The 21,598-nt window shown below is 46.2% G+C and overlaps 1 protein-coding gene across 3 annotated transcripts in view; it reads right to left on the minus strand.

Moving 5' to 3' along the window:
- The window catches only part of sema6cb (semaphorin 6Cb), a 46,737-nt gene extending 25,558 nt beyond the window's left edge, over positions 1-21,179 (minus strand). For 2 of the 3 annotated variants that reach the window (XM_085918853.1, XM_085918851.1), the window contains exons 1-2: positions 20,935-21,179; positions 12,857-12,948 (exon numbers count right to left, since the gene is read on the minus strand). The gene's annotated coding sequence lies outside the window, so the exon portion shown is untranslated. The remainder of the gene's footprint in view (positions 1-12,856; positions 12,949-20,934) is intronic. The other variant, XM_085918852.1, reaches the window with a different exon arrangement.
- Between the last annotated feature and the right edge of the window lie 419 nt (positions 21,180-21,598).

Genomic DNA, 21,598 nt, shown 5'->3' on the forward strand with positions numbered 1-21,598 from the left:
GCTGGAAAATGTCTCACAGACACTCACACACACACAAAAAAAAAAAAAAAGAACAATGGCCGCCGCAATGATAAGAGACAAGAAATGTCTCGGCAGGGCGGGCGGGGTGACGGACGGGAGGGGGGGGGCACCTGTGTGACAATTGTATCCTGACAAATCAAAGTCTGCAGGCGAGGTCTTGCCGTGGCAAGCTTTGCCGTGCGCCGCCATCCGTGCGACAGACGCAGGAGAGCGAGGACACGCGGGTAATCCAAGATTACCGCGCCGACGTGTCATTTCCCGTTCAACCTGCCTCCGCCGGCAGCTGTGCGTCCACATAATTGGAATCCGTTGCCGTGTCAACGCCCGACGCTGTTATTCGTACTGTGGACGTCATGAATTTGTAGAAATGCCTAGTTAACGCATTAATTCTGTGGTAACTCACAAATTTATTAATGTCTTTAGTTTTTTTCTAATCGTGAATTCACTAGGCTCGCATTATTTCTTTTATTGTAAAAGTCTTTTGCTTCCGACTGCGGCGCTCACTGGAACCCAAAAAGTATTGGCATTTATATACATTAAAATAAGTACGCTATGCACTACTTTTGAATTTTTGCCGATTTTGCGTACAACGCGATTAATCGTGATTAGCCACAAAGGCCTCGTGCGATGAATCAAAAATTTTAATCAATGCCAAGCTTTAATTTTAACATAGCGGACAAGGAACGATTGTAAACACGATGTACTTGCGGGCAATGGCGACGAGCAAGCCGGCTGAAATGTTCCATTTTTTTTACCCCGAGATGACAAATGTGTTCTTCTGCGTAGAGGTTATTATTTTTTTGAAACCTATTGTGAGCAGCCGTAGATCTTTTGAACCCTGGAGCAAGGAAGATCTACTTTTCCAAAACGATATATCCATGTACATGTGGACATGGCCCAAGGCTGCGTACACATCGGTAGTTTGCTTTTTGATTTGCTATTCTGGGCCAGCCCCAAATCTTATTTCAAAAGAGGAGTGAACTTCAGGCTCTTCACACTTGCATTCAAGTGAACAAAAACAACATCTACTAACTAATCTTTGGCACAACTATTGCTTGCGATAACTTTTACATTATTATTATTAATCATTATAATTATTTTCCTTATTTATTTTGTTATTTTATTATTTATTAATCATTATTGTCATGATCTCAAACTATATACAATTCCTCATTAGCCCATCTGTTCTTCAAAAATAAAAATTGGTTCATTGATTTCTTTAAAAAATATTTAATCCAGCAACTGGTCGATTGTACACTAAATTAGCTTGTACATTGATTCGAAATAAATTGTAAATAAAATGAAAGAGCATGTACGAGTCCGATGGCACTAAAGTTGCTATCATGCGCAACCGCACGCAACGCCGTTTGTTTACAATGGCGCCATCTTAAGTGAGGTGATTTGTCTCGTTGCTTTCAGACAGCCATCAGTTTTTCCAAAAGAAGGTCAACCTGTGTCACCGATACTTTTACTACACACACACACAAACTGGCCTTGTAAACAGACACGCATTCAAGGCCAGTGAGCAAAACGGCCAATAAATCAGTAGGACATCTTCAAGCGTGCGAGCGAGCGAGCGAGGTTAACAGCCTATTAGCCCACTAATATGTGTCATCGTATACATCACAAAATGTTGACTTGGTAAGGAGGGCAAACTAATTTATTATCCCCTTTGTTCCTCATAACAGCGAAAAAACATGATGTGGGCGACTGCTGTGAGATATTTTGACTGGGATCATGATTTAAACACACATTATTGCGCCTTTTAAAATATCATTTCCGACAGGATATGACAGGTAGGTGTTTAATGAACTCATTTTTGTTTTCTCCGTCTGGCTGCTCCATTTAGAAGCACAGTAGAATTGTTTTGGGGTTTTTTTTTTTCCATAATGGAACTACAAATCTTGCATGGAGGTTCAGGCCCAGATGATAGTTTTGTTGTACCGTCCATCTTCGTGATTCCTTACAAGAATTTGAAATACACATTGTATTCTTTATATTTGGCTCATCGAAACTGAATTTCCAGGCCACTGGGGCTTGCAGATGTTGAAGAACAGGAAATAAAATATGCTTTTTGTTATTGCCTATTGTTTGTTTTTAACCAGACCGTGCTAATGCTAACGGCTATCCTCCAATTTGCTCGCCTGTTCCTATTTCCTCTTTGGATTGAATTTTTTTTTCTGCCATTTCCCTTCTATGTGTAGATATGCATTTCGTCTTTGTATCAGAATTTGTTTGATTTTCTCTCTTTTTTTTTTTCTTCGCAACGTGAACGTCATTCTAATGCTAATGCTTAAAGAACCCGAAAAAGCCCGATGCCAAGGGAGGGGAAGTAGGCCTGCCCAACCTGGCAGCAAGCTTTCTTTTTGGGAAAGAAGCGGCCACTGCTAATGGTTTTGCGACTTTGTGAGCGTCATTTGTCTGCCTGATTGATGCCAGCGCCATTAGCCTCAAACTCCCTTTGTCATCCATCTTGTCAGCCAGGGTGAACTCAAATAAGACAAATGGGGGAGAAGAGGAAAAGACAAAAGCCACGGCACGTGACTCGCTTGCGGTCGCCGCCGCTTCGTGACGCCACATCACAATGACAGTAAACATTGCTAATCCACATGCTACTCAACATTCAAGACTGCATCTGTTCTTGTTTCGTTTTATGGATAAAATAAAAAGCTGGAAAAGAGTCCGCGGTGTTGATTGCTCTATTGTTTTCTGCCGTTTGAGGAAAAAAACCCCCAAAAAACTTGCCTTCTTGCTAATTAGCCTCCAGACCACATACTAGACAATTAGCATGATGACACTCAATTTAGCTTGACTTCCCAACTCAAAGAAACAAAAGAACCATCGGTTGGTTTCTGCGGTCTGCCCTTTGTAATTGACATCAAACGTTTGAAGTTTCAAAGGATATAAATGCGTTTTGGGATCATAGTTTGTGTTATATTTGCAGTATCGGCAATTAGTATCTGATGTGTTTTCACACAGCCAGTCAAACCTGAGCAAGATTGAATTGGGAAAAAAAAAGTCATGATGCTTTGGGAGTGGGGGCAAAATTAAATATGTTACTCTAGTTGGTGAAGCTGTTGATGGGTTAAGTCCCGGAGGGCAAGGCCAGATGGAGAAAAGGTGAGCGCGAGGTGAGGCAGGCGGTGGGCCTGGAGGCGAAGAACCAGTGCTGGGTCGGCAGCTGAGAGAACCACCCCTACCATCCACCAGCTGCATAACTCGTACAAACAACACTTTCAACAATTGTGCGGACTGCGACGTCAATTTCAACGTCTTTCGAGGTGCTCCGTGGCGAATTATAAAAGTCAAGCATGCATAAGGAAGGGAGCAGCGGAATGATGGACGCGACAGGACGGGAATAAAAATACATGCACGCGCTTCTAATATAATATGAATATATAATATTCATATTATATAATATTCAATATAATACTCTATAATATAGAACAGATTTTCAAATCCAAACTCCACCCTGGCAGTATTTCTGATTTGAGTCACACGCCTTAAAAAGAGAGCTTAAAGTGTGTCGCAACAGAAGCGTGCCTGCGTGCGTGCATGCGTGCGTGCGTGCGTGCGCTTGATCAGCAGAATAACAAGCACCGCCAGCAAACGCGTCTTTATTTACCTCGCCTGCCCGCCCTTGGCACCGTGATGCCCCCTGGCATCATTGACATGCAAACAACGGCGGCCAAGCCCGCACCTGCACAACGGCGCCGCTGTCCGCGGCGACTTTCGGGCGAGCCGGGGCAACGCCGTCCGTGTACGTCCGGCTGACGTGTACGGATGAGTTTTCAACCAAGACTGCGGGGATATAAAAATGTCCCGGCGCTCGATTAAAATTCCAATGTTGCTAACAGCGAAATGAAATTCTGCTTCCTGTGCTGGTTTAGTCATAAGCGGCATATGCCGGCGTACCTGCAGGCTGAACAAAAACGTTAAAGGACAGTCTTATCAAGTCTTGGCTCAGTAAAGGATGCGAAACACTAAGTTGGCCAATTTGTCAAATAATTGATAAAGATTCTTAATTAAGTCGCCAGCCCGGTTCAAACGCGTCGTCTATAGCCGTCGACGGCGGCAAACGGGTTGAAGAAAACGTAGCGATGCTGTTCATTTTTATCTGCCTGGAGGATTAAGAGCCATTTAAAGGATGAGTCATGCCTTCACGAAGAGTTGAGGATCCTGCCAAGACCTCTTGTGTGATGGCAAAAACATGAGTCAGAAGCAGAGGCGGAGCTTGTCGAGTCCATGTCGACGGACTGCATATAGATTTCGCTCGCTCTCTCTCTTCAAAGACGTTGATTCAATCTGCTAGCAGAGATGAACAGCTCTTGAAGATGCTACAAAATTTCAATCAGGATTTGGTCTTTTTTGTGGGTCTACACATGATATGATAGAAATGTCTTCCAAACGTCCTGTTGCAAAGTGAAACTGGTTACACAGACAAATTGGCAGACTCGCTGTGCCTTGTCGGACATGAGTTCGGAGACATTTCTTATTTGTCTAATCATGGTACGCATGCCAACAAAATTTCATGTTGCTAAGGGAATCTGGCCTTAGGGGCTGAATATATAGAGATATCTATAAAATATATGATATTGAAGGTCCTAGAGAGCCAAAATGTCTCTTCAGAAACAAAACGGACGACTGTCCTTTCAGGCACGGCTTATCAGAAATTTTTTTTGATTCACAAGCCTGCCAAATTTCATGTTGCTGAGCAAAACAGGTTTTTCCGGTGCGCATCAGGAACGAGCGGGCGGCAAACCGCCGATGAAGGTGATCGCTCGGTGGCGTGGGCGTGCGGGTCAAGACGGGCGTGACATCATCATCCGCCTCAACGTCCACATGGGAGGGAGGATGAGGAAGGTTGGCGTGAGCTGAGTTGATCTCAGCTCCTCGTTAAGGAGGAAGAGGAGTGATGAACACTCCCTCCCGGCAGCGCAGATCAGAAAGCTCGGCAGAGAGTAAGGATTTTTTTTTTTGGGGGGGGGGGGGCTGAGGCGGGAACATCATCAGGAGCATCAAAGAGGAGCAAATGTCATCGGAATTTACCGCCGGGGGGGGAGAAAGGATCACCGACACTGCCATGATTCGACTTTAGATCAGAAGAACGGCCCCCTCCTCGCCTAAACTCCCTCCGCCTTGCTGCCGCTTCATCTACTAACTCCTTGCAAAGTGCTGAGTCAGCTTTTGAGAAAAAAAACGTGAGGAGCACAGAAATCAGCACGGCAGGAACAACGATCAAACCCTTAAATACGGTTCTTGCTTGGCTCTGTGTCTATATCAGCCAGAATGCTAATGTTTTTCTTTTGCTTTGAATTATGAGCAAATATTTTATAAAATGGTGTCAGCAAATTGTGAACAATTATTCAACAAAACAAAAACAAACCCAAAACAATGACTGTACCGTAATCACTTAGATGTGAGACTCTTCGATGTGCTATGTCTGTTCTACCGCCCCCTGGTGGACAAGGCCACATAGTAAAATTCAATGCCCTCTTGACGGTTGTCATTCAACACGGATAAGGTTCTTACTTGGGCGTGAGAGTGAAAACAACGAACTTCTCGGACCTTTCAGCACAATGACCTGGAAGTCAGATAGCAATAATAGTGCAAGAATCAATGAGAAAATATGAAAGGGCAGCCCGGCCGGGAGTTTGATTGCCGTTGGCGTGTAAGTCATTTGTTTTTGGCCAGTGTTTTCTCATCTCTCCCGTGAGTTTGGCCTGTGATGAATGAGTCCACTTTGTCTTTTTTATGCCTTTCAGCTGGAACCCATCAAAACAAAGTGCAATATTGTTGGGGAAGGAGAAGAAAAAGGATTAGACTGCTGCTTTCTCTTTTGGGCTGTTTTGTCAAGTGGCGTCATTTTTAAAATGGCTGCCCGACTTACATTTGACAATATTTGTCTGTTTTCGTTACGTTTTACTGCATCGTATTGAGTCATTTTGTGGAAATCTTTGGACATGTGTCTGTTTTACTGGAGGCCAATGTGTGCATTCAAGAAGGAACCCGTCCGTGTCAATGTGGCCGAATTTCCGAAATGCATGAATTATTTTCACCATTTTTATTTCGCCATTCATTTCAAGTGACTACACAAATTTCAGACTCTTTATTTTGTGCAAATCTTCTGACATATTTTGTGGACATTTTAAATGTTTGCAAATTTGAAGATTTCCCAAGTGTATTTTCTCCAACTGCTACTTTTAGCAAAAATTGGACTGTTAAGCTTTTTACTTTAATTTTATTTTCCCTCTTTTCATGTGGATTGTGTAAAGGGTAAACTTGGAAACCTTTTTGCCTCAACTTTTTTGATTGATTGAAAATGTAATGTCGATTTCCAAAAAGATATTCCCACAATTTCTAGGCTTTTATTCAATTTTCCCATTACCCCCAAAGAGAATTGTATCTATTTTCAGCCTTTTTTCCCCTTTGAAAATGACAATCCAGAGAGATGGCGTGCAAGATTCAAGGGAAGGCAGTCAAGTGGCTTTCACGCTGCCGTAACGTGGTCGTGTTCTCCCCCGTGAAAGAGGATCCCCCCCCTCGCCGGTCGCTCGGCATTATTCAACGCAGCGGGGAGGCCGGCGAGACAGAAAAAGAAGTGTCGAGAGTCGTGAAAGAAAGCAGATAAAGCGACAGGAAGCGCATGCTAATCCCGCTCCAAAGTGTCCATAGATTGGACACGTCAGGTTCAGGACGTAAAGCCAGGAAGAAATGGCCAGGGAGAAGCCATTTTACCGACGAGAGCGGGAAAGAGCGTGGGAACCGGTCGGAGAGCTAAGTCGACTTCCGGGAGAACTAAGGTCGCCATGTTCTTGGAGACTAATTTGGCGATTGGAATTGTTTTGTTATTGTTCAAAATTTTTTGAAATCTTCGTTTCACTAACGACAATTCTTCTATTTACTGTAAATGGGTGTGTTTATGTTTTGGCTAATGATGTAAAGCACTTTGTGAGAGTGAAAAAGATGAACAGAAATATGATGGGGATTATTGTAGTATTTTAGTTTTATTATTTGCATTTAAATTTTTTGTATTGTCTTTTATTGTATTTTATTCCTTTTACTGGGTACTGTGGGGGGTGTACCTAATTAAATGGGCTTTGAGTGTGACCCGGTGGAGCGTCACTCAGGTTGATTGACAAGTTGAATAAGAGACGGCGATTAGAAGCCAATTAGAATAAGCCGGGTTGACGAGTCAATTAGACCCGATGAAGGTGGTGAGGGAAGGAAAAGATGAAAAGACGGACGGGGCTCGGAGATTTCCGTAGGAATTATTCACCGGCTCCGAGGCGACGTTCACGCCGGGGTCACGCCCGCGGGGAACGCGGGGGAGCACCTAAAACCTGACGAAGCTGGAATGACGAAATCTTGCTCGGAGCTTGAAAATGTTCGGACTCTGCAAGTTCTGGTTGGCGCATAAAACAAGTGGGAGGGGTAAATCTGTATCATAACAATCCAAATTTTCACCGATGGGTGTTGAGTGTAGAAGCAGATTTTTTTTTGTGTGTCTGCTAATCAACATGCACGCTGAAGTGTGCAGCTGTGCTAATCAACCCGTTGTGTGGCCGCGTACCCTTGTCGGATGATTACTTTGCGCACTTGTCGCGCACACGTGCTCATTTACTAACACACACAGGTGCATCGGATGACATCGGAGTCTCGTACGAAACCTCGAATCCGAGCATACCGGATTTCCTATCATACCGATTGATTCGAAACACCAACGCTAATTCCGACAGTGGATTCTTAGCGATGAAAAATTCTTGTGTTTTGTGACGCTGGGATGGATTCGCGACAATTCCATTGATTTTAATACGAAACGATGATTCGGTGTTTAGTACGATAACCCAAGTCATGAAAGCGTCGGACGCTCAAGTAGTAACAAAGGTGAAATGAAAGAGCATTGCGACACATCTTTGATATCTTAATCAAGTGGTGAAACGCCTCCAAAGCTAACACAGATCTTGTTCTTACAGGCCTTCGCCGTTTTTGGTTTTTGTTCATTGGAATGTTCAAGTAAAAAATAAAAAGGAGTTCAGTTCGCCGCCGCTGCCAATAAGCAACTTTTTTGTTTTCGCTAAGCAGGCGGGAGAGAAAAATGGATTAAGCGGTGTCACAGCACTTTGATGAATGTTGAAGACAGCGTGATCCAACTTGAACGCCATATTTGTGGTTCTCAGACATGAACGTACGTGTCGCCAGCTGCTGTATTTTCATGGAGGTTTTGGATCTCGTGCACATATTGGATATTGTTCCAGCGTGTGTTCCAGAAGCGGAGCGCAAGGACGCGAGCGCGTCCCCCGCTGTGCCAAAGCCTCCGACGCCACGTGAGCTTCCATAAATTGTCCTTGCGGAGACGAGAGTTCACCTCCGGATCACAAGCTCCGACAGCAGTAACAACCTTCTGCTGCATTAGCATTTGTTAAAGGGGGGGGGGGGCGAGTGATTTGTTCAAGTGCGTTTGGCGTCACAGCACTGAAGTTACTTTACGTTTTTCACCTTGGGCTGCTGTCAATTGTAAATAACCTGCTGTGGCCTATGGTTTTTATTTTTTATTTTTAATGGGTTAGCCGGATATTTCATTATCAGGCTGATGTCGATTTTGATATTTGGCTGAATATATATTTCTGATAACCGATTCATTGTCAGATGATTAAAAACAAAAGGAGGCAGAAAATTGGACTGTTTTTTGTCCTTAAGGATTTCACTTTTAATTTAATTCATTTAAATCTTAATTGAAATCATATATTATTTATCTATTATTTTCTTAATTATTATTAACAAACTATTTTCCGGATTATCTTATTTCTGAATCTTCAACTCATGAGGGGCCACGATTTCCGCAAAGACAATGTTTTACTTGACTTCTGCTTTAAGTAAAGAAAAAAAAAGAAAAAGAAATCAAATATACTTATTTACTGTATATAGCTTCATAGATTGAGATAGCTCCTTTCCAAAAAAAAAAAAACCCCGTTGGGGTGGGAAGCCGACAGGATGAGCTGAAGAGTGCGGATGGCTGGACGTGAAGGGCGGAAAGGAAGCTGTCGGACATCAGCTTTGATTTCACGCGGCGTCACAAACGGCGGCTGGTGAAAAGCCTCCAATTTGCACGCCACTCTTCTCCTCTATCATCTCCTCCTCCTCCCCCCACCAATCATAGCGGCTTAGCCACGGCGGATGACGGCGGCAAGATTGTCAGTAATGACGCTTCCGCCCGCCGCCGCCGCGGCGCTGACCAAACTTCCCGGAGCGTCTCGTTTCGCCGGTAATTACCAGGACGCCGCTGGCGTGAGTGCCCGCAAAGAGCTGAGCGGGCCTTCCTCTTACGCCGGCCGACCTTTTGACGGGAAGGACGCCTCCCAACAAAGACGACGAGGTGGAATCGCGAGGAGCCCACGTGGGCAAGGTGAAGAGCGCGAGGAGAGGACAAAAGAGACCACACTGATGAGCTCTGAGAACAATTTACAATTTGTCATCTTCCTTCTGTCTAGCAATCACACCTCATCAAAGTTGGTAGATGAAGGACAAAAGCAAAATGGCGAATTCAAAATTCGGAAAACCTTTTGCGGGTCGACCAAATTTCATTTTGGGCCGTGGCTTCTTGAGACTTTTTTTTGGGTGGGTCTACTCATGAACTAAATCGCGACTAAATTTCCTTTTGCTAGGTCAAATTGGTTTTGGCAGCTAATGGACCAGAAAAATCCATATTTTGCAACCAAGTCATCAAACGCCGTTACCATATTTGATCCACGCACGCACTAGTTGTGCAATCTAGAAAAGTCAGCATAAGAAAGCACAGACCTCATTGAAAGAGCAGTTTGGAACAAGAAGAAAAAAAAACAATAAAGGCTGAATTTGCGCTTAAATGACGACGGTTACGTGTTGCTAAGGTTTGCTTTGTTGTTGCAATAAAAAAAAAAAAGTGAGCACATTTCATCATCAGTCTGCTACGAGCTGAACTTTAGCGAGTCCAAATGGACAATTAATGCCGCAATCAGCTTTAATGCTTCGCCGGGGGAACCAGTAAACACCGCTTATGATCGCTCGCAATCATTGAGGATGGGGAATGTGTGTGTTTGTGTGTGTGGGGGGGGGGCGGGGGGGGGGGGGGGGGGAATCGCCGGAGCAACCATCCAATCGTGGGGGTGCTAACATCAATAGCAACCGACGGGCAGCTTTGTGCAAGTGTGCCGCTTTTTACATTGAACGTCTTGGGAAGCGTGGTGGCTGGGGATTATTATTAGTATTTTTGTTTTAACAATTTAAAAGTTAGTACTACGAGCACAAAACAAGCATTTAAGATAGAATTTGTTATTGCATTGCTGCTAAGGTCTCACAATTCCCCAAAAATTTATTTGATTGATTTGGTAACAGTAAGTTAAAAATGATGATAATAGGCTCACAAATTGTTTAAAGTCAACATCAATCATTGATTTGGAGAAAAAAAAAAAAAAAAAACAGGCTTAGCTCCCGCCTCCACACTTTCCACACAGCTCTGCCTGCCTGCCTGCCTGGCTGCCAGCCTTTTGCCTCTTTTCATACTCGAAGCAACAAAAATAGTTGTTGCGCGCCTACAAAAAGCATCTCGAGTTAGCGCTAATGAACGCAACGCAAAGAGTCGCAGCTGTTAGCTGACATGGCGCAGGTTGTCCACACAGCTGCTGCTGCTGCTGCTGCTGCTGCTTCATTCGACTCTTGTGAAAGTCAAATAGGAGTCACCTAGTGCAACAACAAGAAGCTAATGTGGCTAACATTCGGAGGAACAGTAGCGGGGCATCCTTCCATCAATCCTTCAAAAAAGTCCATTTCAAACGTGAACCTACGACCCCGCTTTTGCCTGGTGGATGGTGTGATAACTCAAAAGCGGGTCTTCTCAAAACGGTTTGAGATGAACGACGCTGCCTCGGCACTCTGTGCAGTCAATAAAGCTTAAGAGAGCACAAAGGCTCACCTCCGAAAAGAAGGAGGAAGAGGAGGAGGAGGAGGAAGAGCGAGGTGAACGGCGCCGTGACGTTTCCAGGCTTCATTAGCATCCAGCTCACAAAGACGCGCTCGTCCTTGGCGTCACTTTGAAGTGGTCCCGGAGAGGAGCTCTGAGCGCGCCGCAATCTCGCCGGCGTGACCGGCGCGGGATTAGCCCGGCTAGCCCGCCGCCACCCCTCCCGAGAGGACCGCGGCGGCGGGCGGGCGCCATTTCCGCGAGGTTTTTGTGTGTGTCAGCAGTGGTGTTGCGGTCACCAACGCGGCGGATTAACAAGAACACTCGCTTTTCTTCCCCCCCATCACTCTGCCACAGAAGAAGATTTACTGCACCTTGCTGACAACCCACAAAAAAAAAAAACAAGCTCACTGGGGAAGAAGCTCGCGTTTGACATAACACTTCTGTTTTTGGAATAAAAGAGGATCTTTTTCTTTCCCAATTGTGATCATTTTTGGACTAAAGCAAGTGTCATAGACAATCTGGTTCGATGTTGATGTGCTTCACACTCCATTAGTTGGATGGATTTTTGAGATTTCAACCGACGCCATATCGGGTCGGGCCTCAATATCCCAGAGGTCTTTAAACCCGCGCTACTCGGATCCAAACCTCAACGCCGACCCGACTTTGAGGAGGCTCACGTGGCAGCACGAGAGCCAGCTGTTCTTCATAACGCTACTGGTCTCGTCCCGATTGCACATGTGACACCTCCTTCTGTGTCACAACCACATCATGGTACTCCTTCCGGCTGTCCACTTCCCCCACTCCCGTCATCATCTCAGCAACATCTCCGCCCGTCAGCGTGCCACAATAATTAATGGATTCATTCATCGCCGTCTATCAATCAAAAGTGAGCGTGATCATCTTTGAGCAGGGTGTCCGCCGGTCTTCTTAAATGATTTGAATGAAGGCTTCGATTCCCCAGACCCCCCCCCCCCCCTCTCATTTTGTTTCCTCCTTTGTACATAACAAAATGAGCGCCTTTCCCGTTGCAGTTATTCTGGCTCTTCTTCGCAGCGTTGAAGGTCACAGCGGGCGGCATCCAGCCCGCCATCTGCTTTCCATCATCCCGCGGGGCGACCCGTCATCGGCGCTCACTGACCCGTCAACGAGCCGCGAGGACCGGCGGTACGAGCGCGCGATAGGAAGCCGTCCACGGTTTTACATTAAAATGTCACAATAACGGATTACGTCGTTCGCCCGTCTGAGACGAGAGGTTGGCGACTCTCGACGGCCGGCTACAGTCACACAAACTCGACTCATCTAATTTTCAACACAACCGCTAATCCTTTGCGTCATCATTTGATGACTCAGCATATTTATGGGGGCCTGCGATTGAATCTCTGGAACACAGTGGCCCGAGCGATAACGGCAATAATTTCATTTTGCGAATGACTTCATGACACGCGTTTGTCAACAGGGAACAGCGCTCGCTCCCTCCACCTTGTAAACGTAACGGAAATATCTTTTCCCGGGGGAAAATTAGGACACTTTTAAAATAAAATATGCTTATTTTTGCAACGTAAATATTTTTTTTTCCAGGGAAAAATTATGACATTTTTAGGATTTCGACTTTAATATGGTACGGGCAGATTTATTCCGTTATTGATTCAAAAACTCATAAGAAGTTGTGCTAAACCTTTCCAATTTTTTTTCCCCCCATTGCTACGTTGACTATATTCCAACATGATAGAGTAATCACGCGTCTCCAAAGCAGCGTAAGTATTTCTTTTTGTTGTTGTATGCATCTTAGTTAGCGAGCACAAAGAGGATCAGTGTAGCGCACCAACACGGCGCTCAGCGAATCAAACATTCCACCGGCACTAATTACACCAAATCGGCTTTTCAAATGCCTACCTTAGCTCAGCTCAGCATCGGAATCCATCCATGCGCACACACACACGCCCTGAGCGGGTCGCAACACCATGGGGGTCCGCAACAAAGAGGTCCTGCGGAGGAAGGACAATTTTAGCTTAGCAAGTCTTCAACATAGAATCTTTATAGTTGGTTGGTGGGGACTTTTTTTAAATGGTCACATTGCATTTATCTCTTTTTTTTTTCTTCCACATCTTCAAATTAGGTTGATGAACCAAAGAGCGACCGTAATTTTTTTGACACGGGGTTGAATTTGACAAATTCCGAGCAGCGGCCGTAGCGTAGCCAAATACGGGTGACAAACTTCCATTAACCACTTTCTATGATCCATTTTCGGGGAGACGCCGTCTGGAGCATGGAGTCACTTGGATCGCCAGCTCAACGCGCTGATGATGGAGGTTCTGACCCCGGCGGGAGGCAATTTCAAGCAGCGCCGTCCGGAAGAACGCCATTGTCCCGATTAGCCGACCGGCGGTGCAGCGCTTCAGGTTATTCAAATCCGGGAAGCTCAGCTACATTCCACAAAATATGGATGGGTAAATAATTAGCTGAAAAATAAATCAAGTCTAAAATAATGAATCCATTTTATTTCTAAACACGTTACAATTATTTTCCAATTTCAATTTTGCAGATCACCTGGGATATCGCCACGGACCACGAGAGGGCCGCGCACCACCGGTTGACAACGGCTGGTGTAAAGTATAAACGATACATAAAAAAACAAGGCGAGGACGGGACGGGACACGGTCGGCTTGACTTTCAAATGACAAGAAGCTTCTGGCCGCGGCGACTTGACTTTCCACACACGCGGAGCCGATTTTGTACAACAGAGCTTTGTAGCGGAACCGAGAAGCGCTTCGCCGACTCGGACCCGCCGGGATTGGCTCTCGCTCGTCATCCATCACGGCCCGCTCTGTGTCATCTCGACATCCCTGCCAAAAAGCTTCCAAACCGCAAGTTGGAATTGGAGCAGGGATGTGCTCGATTGGATCCGGATGTTTTACTTGTGGGGCGCGTGGTCACGTGACCTCGCCAGCTGACTTTTGCCACTGCTGGCTTGTGATGGACTCCATTTTCCATGACATCCTCTTAGACGCTATTAGAGGAAGCTTAGCAAGCCGCTCGGACGACGTGGCGATCCCTCGCAGGAAGATTTAGACGATCACGTGAGATCAAGCCTGCGGGCGGTGTGATGGTGAAGCGTAAGACTATTATTCCACTCCGTTGCTTTTTGCTCGTGTCAGCAGAATAGTATGAATCCCATTAATTGCAATACATCGCTTTAAAACTCACTGTTGAGTCGTGAACATCTGAAATATAAAAGGATTATACATACGGATTTACTTATATACTTTGACTCCTCCCACGTGCCTTAAAGGGGATTTTTTTTTTTCCACTTTGTTCTATGCGCCTCCATATTGTATTCTGAATATTCCGTTTGTAGAAAATGAGCTGGCGGCCATTTTGTCATTTGCTGTCGATTGACAATGTTGCTCAGGGCACAACTCCCATTGTTTCCCCTGAATCTTCAGTCATGTTTCCAGTCCAAACTGAGAGCAAAGTGTTGCGCAATCCTTACTTTTTACTTATTGTTCCTTCCACTTCCCAAAAACATCGGTCAGCGGAATTTGAGGAAAAATGTGTGGCGTAAAGCCAAGCGACCATGTGATCACCTGGCAATGTCCAGGAAACGTCCAAACAAAGTGCACATTCCTCGGATTCTACCCAAACTAGCAGCCATCCTCTTTGTGTCGCTCACAATAACAAAGTTTCCATTTTGAGGGTTTCCAGGTGGCCCGATCCTTTGCCACCTCGCGGGAAGTCTCTCCAGCTGTACCTCGCCCTCCCGACAGCAGTCTCTCCTTCCTTCCTTCCTTTCTTCCTCACCCCCTCCCCTTCCTTCCTTCCAGCAGCACTCCGCTAACCCATTTATTCATTTCCCCTTCAGTCGGCTGTGACACGAGAGGCGTCGGGAAGCCTTGTTCCCACCTCGGAAAGTGTAAAAGGAGTTGGGGGGGGCGAATTAGCATAGCATAATTACAAGACGCGGCCCGTCATCTGGCTTCCCCGGTGCCGTTGACGGCCACTCCATGATAGGCGAGATGAATGTCGGAATTCAGGCTGTTAGTTTAACTGATGGTGCATTCGGGGACGTAATAAGCGCGAGCCGCTCTTTCCAGAGAGCATTATCATGCTAATGGCAGTGAGGACCAGATATAGTACAAAGTAACAAAAAAAAATAATTGATCATTCAATAAGGAGTGGAGACAAAGAGGCTAGCACAGATCGCTAGTCCACCCCTGCCCCCGCAGGCGGGGAGCCAAATGGACTCGGACACTCGGTTCATTAAGAAAACAGGGTCTAATTAAAAAGGGCTCGGCGGCGAACGAGCGACCTGTGCCTCTTCGCTCTTGTCATTTGATTAAAAGCGCAGCTCGGACGGGTCGAACGATCGTTTCTTCCGTTTGAATGAGGAAAAACATTAGGGAAGTCTATTACGAAACGATACGAGATGAGTCGTTGCGATCGGGGTGAGCCGGTTCAAGTCGGTCGGGATTCAACGTCTCTGATGACATCATCGCCGATAATGATCATCTGGTTTAAAGATGATTTCATATACTTGCGAGATGGGATAAAAACCGCAATTATTATTATTTTTTTCCAAAATGCTCCAGCTCTAATCATTCGAGACATTTGGGCCGAGGCTTTCTTTCAACGGAAGGGAGGAATTAGGTTCTTGGCAGATTCTGTTTAGACATCAAATTCATCGAGCAACAACAAAGCAAACACGATTAGCAAAAACAATGAAGCGCTCTTTTAAATCAGATTGTAGGCAATCAAGCGCTGATTAGACAAAGAAGTAGGACAAAGCCGTGATATGATCATTTTTAGGATTGCATTCCGTGGCGGTGACAAGCAAACAACAACGTTTAAGGTATTATGAGAGAAAGAAATTGCCAGGCATACAGGTCACCCACATAATTGATAAACAATCAATGGCAGCAAGATGATGCGATTCCAATGTTGACAGCAAACATTTGATGTGTGCCAACGTGTGATTGGAAAAGAGCCACAGATGAGTCGAGCAGATTAGATTGACTTTAATTAAAGTAAAAGCAACGTGTCCCGCGTGTCAATGACTCAATTCCGATTGTCTCGTCAACACGATAAAAGCTCAGTCCCGCTCGACAACATTTACGCAAGGCGGCAAAGCGAGGGTACGTCGGGTTTCCACCGAGCGGATCGCTTCGGTTCTGATCGGGTTCAAGCCTGCGATGTGAACGGCGGGACGTGATATACCAGCGAGAGAACGTAAAATCCATGCAAATAAATACAGCTAGCATTAGCGCTAATTAGCTCGTATTAGCTACGCCTCGTTGTGAATTACTATGAAGCGACGAGAATACAAATTTGAATTTATTCTATTATTGCGATGTAATAATAAATAGATAAACTCAATCTTGGTTACCGAGCCCATCGTTCATAAATATTTGGCAGAATCTGTTTAACTTGAATTTCCTGCGGAACAATAAAAAAACAGAAAAAACAGCAAATTGTTAAGATCCAAAAGCTCACCAAAAACTTTTTAACCACCCTTCATGTCGGCGATAGGGAAATGTCAGGTCACCCTGACAGTTTTCAGATGGTTAAATTATAGATCTTCTGTTCCAGCTCTGATGTGTTAATTGTGTTTGAAAAATGTCCCACTGCGACCAAGCAATCAGTGGTGACGGCTTTTGTGTAGCTCTTTCAAATAAAAAAAAGTCAACTGAACTCTACTCACTCCATGGACGTTTTCCTACAAACACGACCAGAACCACATTAGAATCTGGAAAATGTAATTTGCTATCTTTTGTGTTCTCTCGGAAAATATTTTCGGGGGGCCTCACTTGGGATCGCAAAAGAAACAAATCATACAATATGGATGGAACCGAAATAAAACACGTAATTACGAGAAAGACAAAAGTAAAGGTGTGAAATCAAAAGTCTGTTATTCTTATAAGTATTAATTTGACACTTTAGTCAGAGGTGTGCGAGTTGTTTTTGCATCGTTGGACGTCTGCCTGCTGGAATTCATGTCACAGAGAGCGAAGCCCCCCCCCCCCCAACCCATAATACCCCTTCCCCCTCCCTCCCTCCCTCCCTTCAAATATCCGTTTAAAAATAGCCCAAGACGTATGGAAAGCAGCCCGGAGTTCTGAGAAGGAGCGCGCTGGCTTCCAAGGCAAATATTGCGCACATATGGCCGGCGTTAAAGAAATACGGCCAGAAAAAGAAGTATTACACAACACGCACACGCGCTCAACACCTTCCACGCTTAATCGGGGACGCTCGCTCGTCTTAGAATGGGGACGGACGATAAAATGGACTTTTCTACCAATAGCCGTGCCTGTGAAATGAAAGCGCCACGTAAATCTTTGCTTATGTGATTAGCTGGGAAAATGCGCGCGAGCCATCTCGACCTTGAGCGATCGCGACGTCACCATTTGGCAAAATTGGAATTTTTCATTCTTGGGCACACTTTTAAATGAGTGACGATGAATGTCTTTGTTAAGGCGCAATAAGATGATGAATGGCGGTCAAGGTCAAAGGTTAAAGCTCGCTAAGGCGCCTCTGGATGACAAATGACACGAAATACGTGACGAACGAGGCGCTGGCGGGGCTGGCGGAAGCGGGCGGGGGAGAAGAGAAAAGTCATTTTGGACTTTTAATTTCTTGCTTGGTTTCACATCTGCGGGCCATAAAAAGCTTCATTTTGTGAGACGGCGCCGTGACTCCTCCCCTTCACGCTGTTATGCTAATTGCTTTCGCAGAGACGTGACGAGCGCTTTTGTCTTCAAAGCCTCAAAGTTTCTTTTCCGACCGGGTTTCTCACTCAAATCGGCGACCCCTCGTGACACGACACGTCAGTCAATCGAGCGAGTCAATCTATCCCAGCCAAAGACGACTTGTGTCGTCGGTGACCTTTGCGGCCGTCATTTTCCTGAAAGTGCCACTTTGACATTTGATGTCACCCAAGTACTAATGAGATAATATCACACCGGGTCTTGTTATGAGTTGACATTTAATCTGGAAAACTAAACATCGGCGCGATTATGCTAACGGGCTAACGATTTGTGTGTTTAATAAACAAGTGAAAGGAAAATTACGTACACGGCATTTTAGTTTAAAGCGTCAAACGAGCTCCTATAAAAAATGTTTTTTAAAAAGGCCACTTGAAAGCGGAACAGCGCTTTCAAGACGATCCGCCTTCACGCCAAGTCGCGGCATCAGAAAGCAAATCATCAAAACCTCCATTTTGTTTTTTTCTTTTTGCATTTAGCATGTGATCAAAGCAGCGGGAGCTGGAAAAGTTGACGCGGCTCGACAAAGCAAATCAATAAGCGAGAGTGTACGGCCGCCAGCTATTTCCTTGCATGCTGGCTTTCACTTTTCCACGCCGCGTCTCCGTTAGGCGAGCGAGCGCGTTGACGTATTCTTGTCCGGGTTTTAAATAAACGTGGCGGAAGTGCATTGTGGGTAGAGCACTTAGCAAGTAATCACGCCGACAAGGCGGCACATACGGGCGGTCCGCTCGCACGCGCTTAAGGCGCTTCTGACAGATGGCGTCGAGGCTGAGGTGGCCTGCCGAGGTTACCGTGGTTACCCCCTCAGCTAATTGTGACCATGGCGCGTCACCTCACTTGTCCTCACACTGACAAAGATGTCAGAGCTGGAACAAGAGGTAATATTTCATTGACATTGCACTCCTATTTTTTTTTTTTAGTCTTTACAAAGTTTCCCAAAAGACAGATTTGTTTTTAAAAATGTGCGCGGCCACAAATGAGCCGTTTCGCCAGGTGAGCGAGCGGTTGCTATGCAAACGGCTAATCCGGCAGCCCCGCCTGGCAACCCGATTGAGACGAGCCCCGTGGGACTACAGGGAGACTCGGCTATCTTCAAGAAGAGTCCAGTTGCCCCGATTCATCCCACGCGGATTATAAAATGAGTCGTCAAGCGGCAAGACTCAGTTGGTCCAGACGTACCGCCGCAACACCGCAAGCGCTCCGAAAAAAATCGATTGGCGGGCCATCACGTCGACGAGGGGTTAAAGCTTCCCCGCCGCAGAAAGTGAGCCCCTCTGGATCGGACTGGCCGACACCTGACACTCAGCCAGCTTTTGCGGTCCAGAGCCGACTGCCAGTTTTTTCCTGCTCGGCCTCGGACTGAACCCCAAGCGGGCGCTAACCACCGAGCGGTCGGAAGAGGGGAAGCCGCTACCGTGCGAGGAAAGCAGGGCAGGGGTTGAAATCCAAACTGGACGCCAGTGACAGCCTCTGATAGGAACAGGGGGTTTGAACGTCTTGTAACGTCGGCCTAGGCCACAGGTGTCAAACTCGAGGCCCGGGGGCCCAGAGAGAGCCCGCCAAATCATTTTATGTGGCCCGCAAAGACAAATTGTGCACGTGTCAATACAAAAATTACTAATTGCTCAAAATGTTTATTAGCATTCATCTTTTTAAAATATTTCATGACCAAAATGAGTTGGACACCCCTGGCCTAGGCACTTGCAATGTATCGATATTTAGAGAGCATCACGCTCCGATTGGCCGGCTCGTTGCTTAGGGCGACGAGGGGCCGTTTCCTCGCGTCTTTAAGAGGCCCTCGACGACGTCCCGTTTTACTGAGCTTGAAATGCTTCCATGTTTGAGGCCCACCTGGAAGGCACTTTATCTGACTCCATGTTCCCCAAGGGCCTCCCCGGCGGGGTCGTCCTTCCTGCTTAGGAGCCTAATTTCAACCGCCATTACCCCGAGGGCCGTTAAGGAGGTGCCATCTGCAACCGAGGACGCCCGAAACGAAAAACCCAACGTCGGGGATGGGAAGTAAAATTACACAAAGGGATTAACGCTCCATTAGGTGTGCCGCCTGGGACGTCGACCAATCAGAACCAGAGGAAGTCACGCGACGTCAGCGTCAGAGGAGCTCACAACATTTTAACACACTTGCAACATGATGAACCGAAAGATCGTTTTCCAAATATGTGAGGGGTGTGCTCACTTTTGTGAGTTACTCCAAGCCATGTGAGCAAATTCTTGGTCGACCATACAGTCAAGCGAACAACAAAACCTGAAGTCGCCATCATCATCAGGTTGAAACTATTTTCAAAGCGCTGGCCCTGAATTATGTCAACCTTTGCCTGTCCTCTGTTTTTTGCCACATTAGATAAACATTGCAAAGTGCTCCAGATGATCCACACAGCACATTGACGTCCCGCAATATTGCGTATCGATCGCTTCTGTAACTGCGACATGATGGTGGCTTTCTTAAAAGGTGGATTAAATCAGATCAATCCCCACCGGAGGTCAAAGTGGCAAATTCACGTCTCGCCACTGTGTCTGCACAATCCAAAAAGACCAACTTGATGATGGACTGCGAAATGGGATGAAGCCCAAATGGAGGAAAACAAAACTGGACGCTCGCTCGCTCGGAGCGGAACCCGAGCTGGCCATCGCCGCCGTGATGTCACTGCAGCAAGCAGACGGAGAAGCCAGTTCGGGCGAATTCTCCCGGGAATGAGGTGACAACTTGAACGTCTGCCACACAGCGGCGGGCGACTTGACGTGCGCGCGCACAATGACAAGCTAACCTGTTCTCAGCATCTTCTTCCATCGCACAAGTGGAAGGAAGCTCGTCTCGCTTGCTCTTTTGTGCGGCAGCAGAACAATGCTGTGAAAACAATGAGCTCACCCAGCCGCTTGGACCGGCCAGGTCCAGGGGAGCGAGACACGAAAACATTCAGAACGGAGAGCAAAAAAAAAAACAAAAAAAAAATCGATTGCTCATTAGACGAACAACCACAGTGCTGAGTGGACACATTGTGTAGTCAGATGCTTTTCATTAGCGTCACAGTCGGTGCGCAAAGTTGCGGAGCGCGGACGTGGACGCCACCAGGCTCACAAGACCGGAGGCAAGACCGCCCCCCCCCCCCAACCACCACAAGCCCCCAAAACACAGACAAAACAGTTGAAGCAAAGCTGGAAAATGAAGCGAACATGAAATGGGGGGGTTCGTCTTACCTTCTTCTTTGACGGTCGCGTACGTAGCTCACGGGAGGCTCGCGACAAAAACACACGCACAAAATTTGCCAACTGTTCGCGATCTCCTCACTTGGTAGCTGTTACATGCCGTGACGTCGCGTTCAACTGAGAGTCGCTTGTTAGGAATCTTTCGGTGAGTTAGTGCTCCACGCGTACTTGCGTATCCCATACAGTGTCCCTCGCGCTCTGACAGACCCGAGCGAACTAGACGGAGACGAGACCAAAAGCAGTGGCAGCGGCTGAGACCACGCCTTTTGTTTGAGTGACGGCTGATATGGCCAATCACAGGTAGGTTGAGCCGACTTGTCTCCTTTCTGATTGGTCTAATGGGTTCTGGTCCCGCCCTTCTTCTTAGCGCCGCTCACTTCTCGTCCAGATGTTAATTGTCTGACGCGCTCGGCCTTTTTGGACTGACGCCAGCCAATCCGAGCGCAAAGAAAGACACATTTCAATTCAGACATAACACCTACCGAGTTCGGTGAACGTGATTCAATTTGTATTATTGATATGAAGAGATCATTTGACCATCATCCATTGTTCCAAAAATGAAATGTACATTCGATTTGTTTGTGCCTATTTGATGTTTATCCTACTCTGCCGCACAATGAAAACATTGTTCCCAACAAACAAAGCCAGTCATTAT

This window comes from Syngnathus leptorhynchus, chromosome 8, assembly GCF_054491065.1.
Source record: "Syngnathus leptorhynchus isolate UIUO chromosome 8, UIUO_Slep, whole genome shotgun sequence".
NCBI lineage: Eukaryota > Metazoa > Chordata > Actinopteri > Syngnathiformes > Syngnathidae > Syngnathus > Syngnathus leptorhynchus.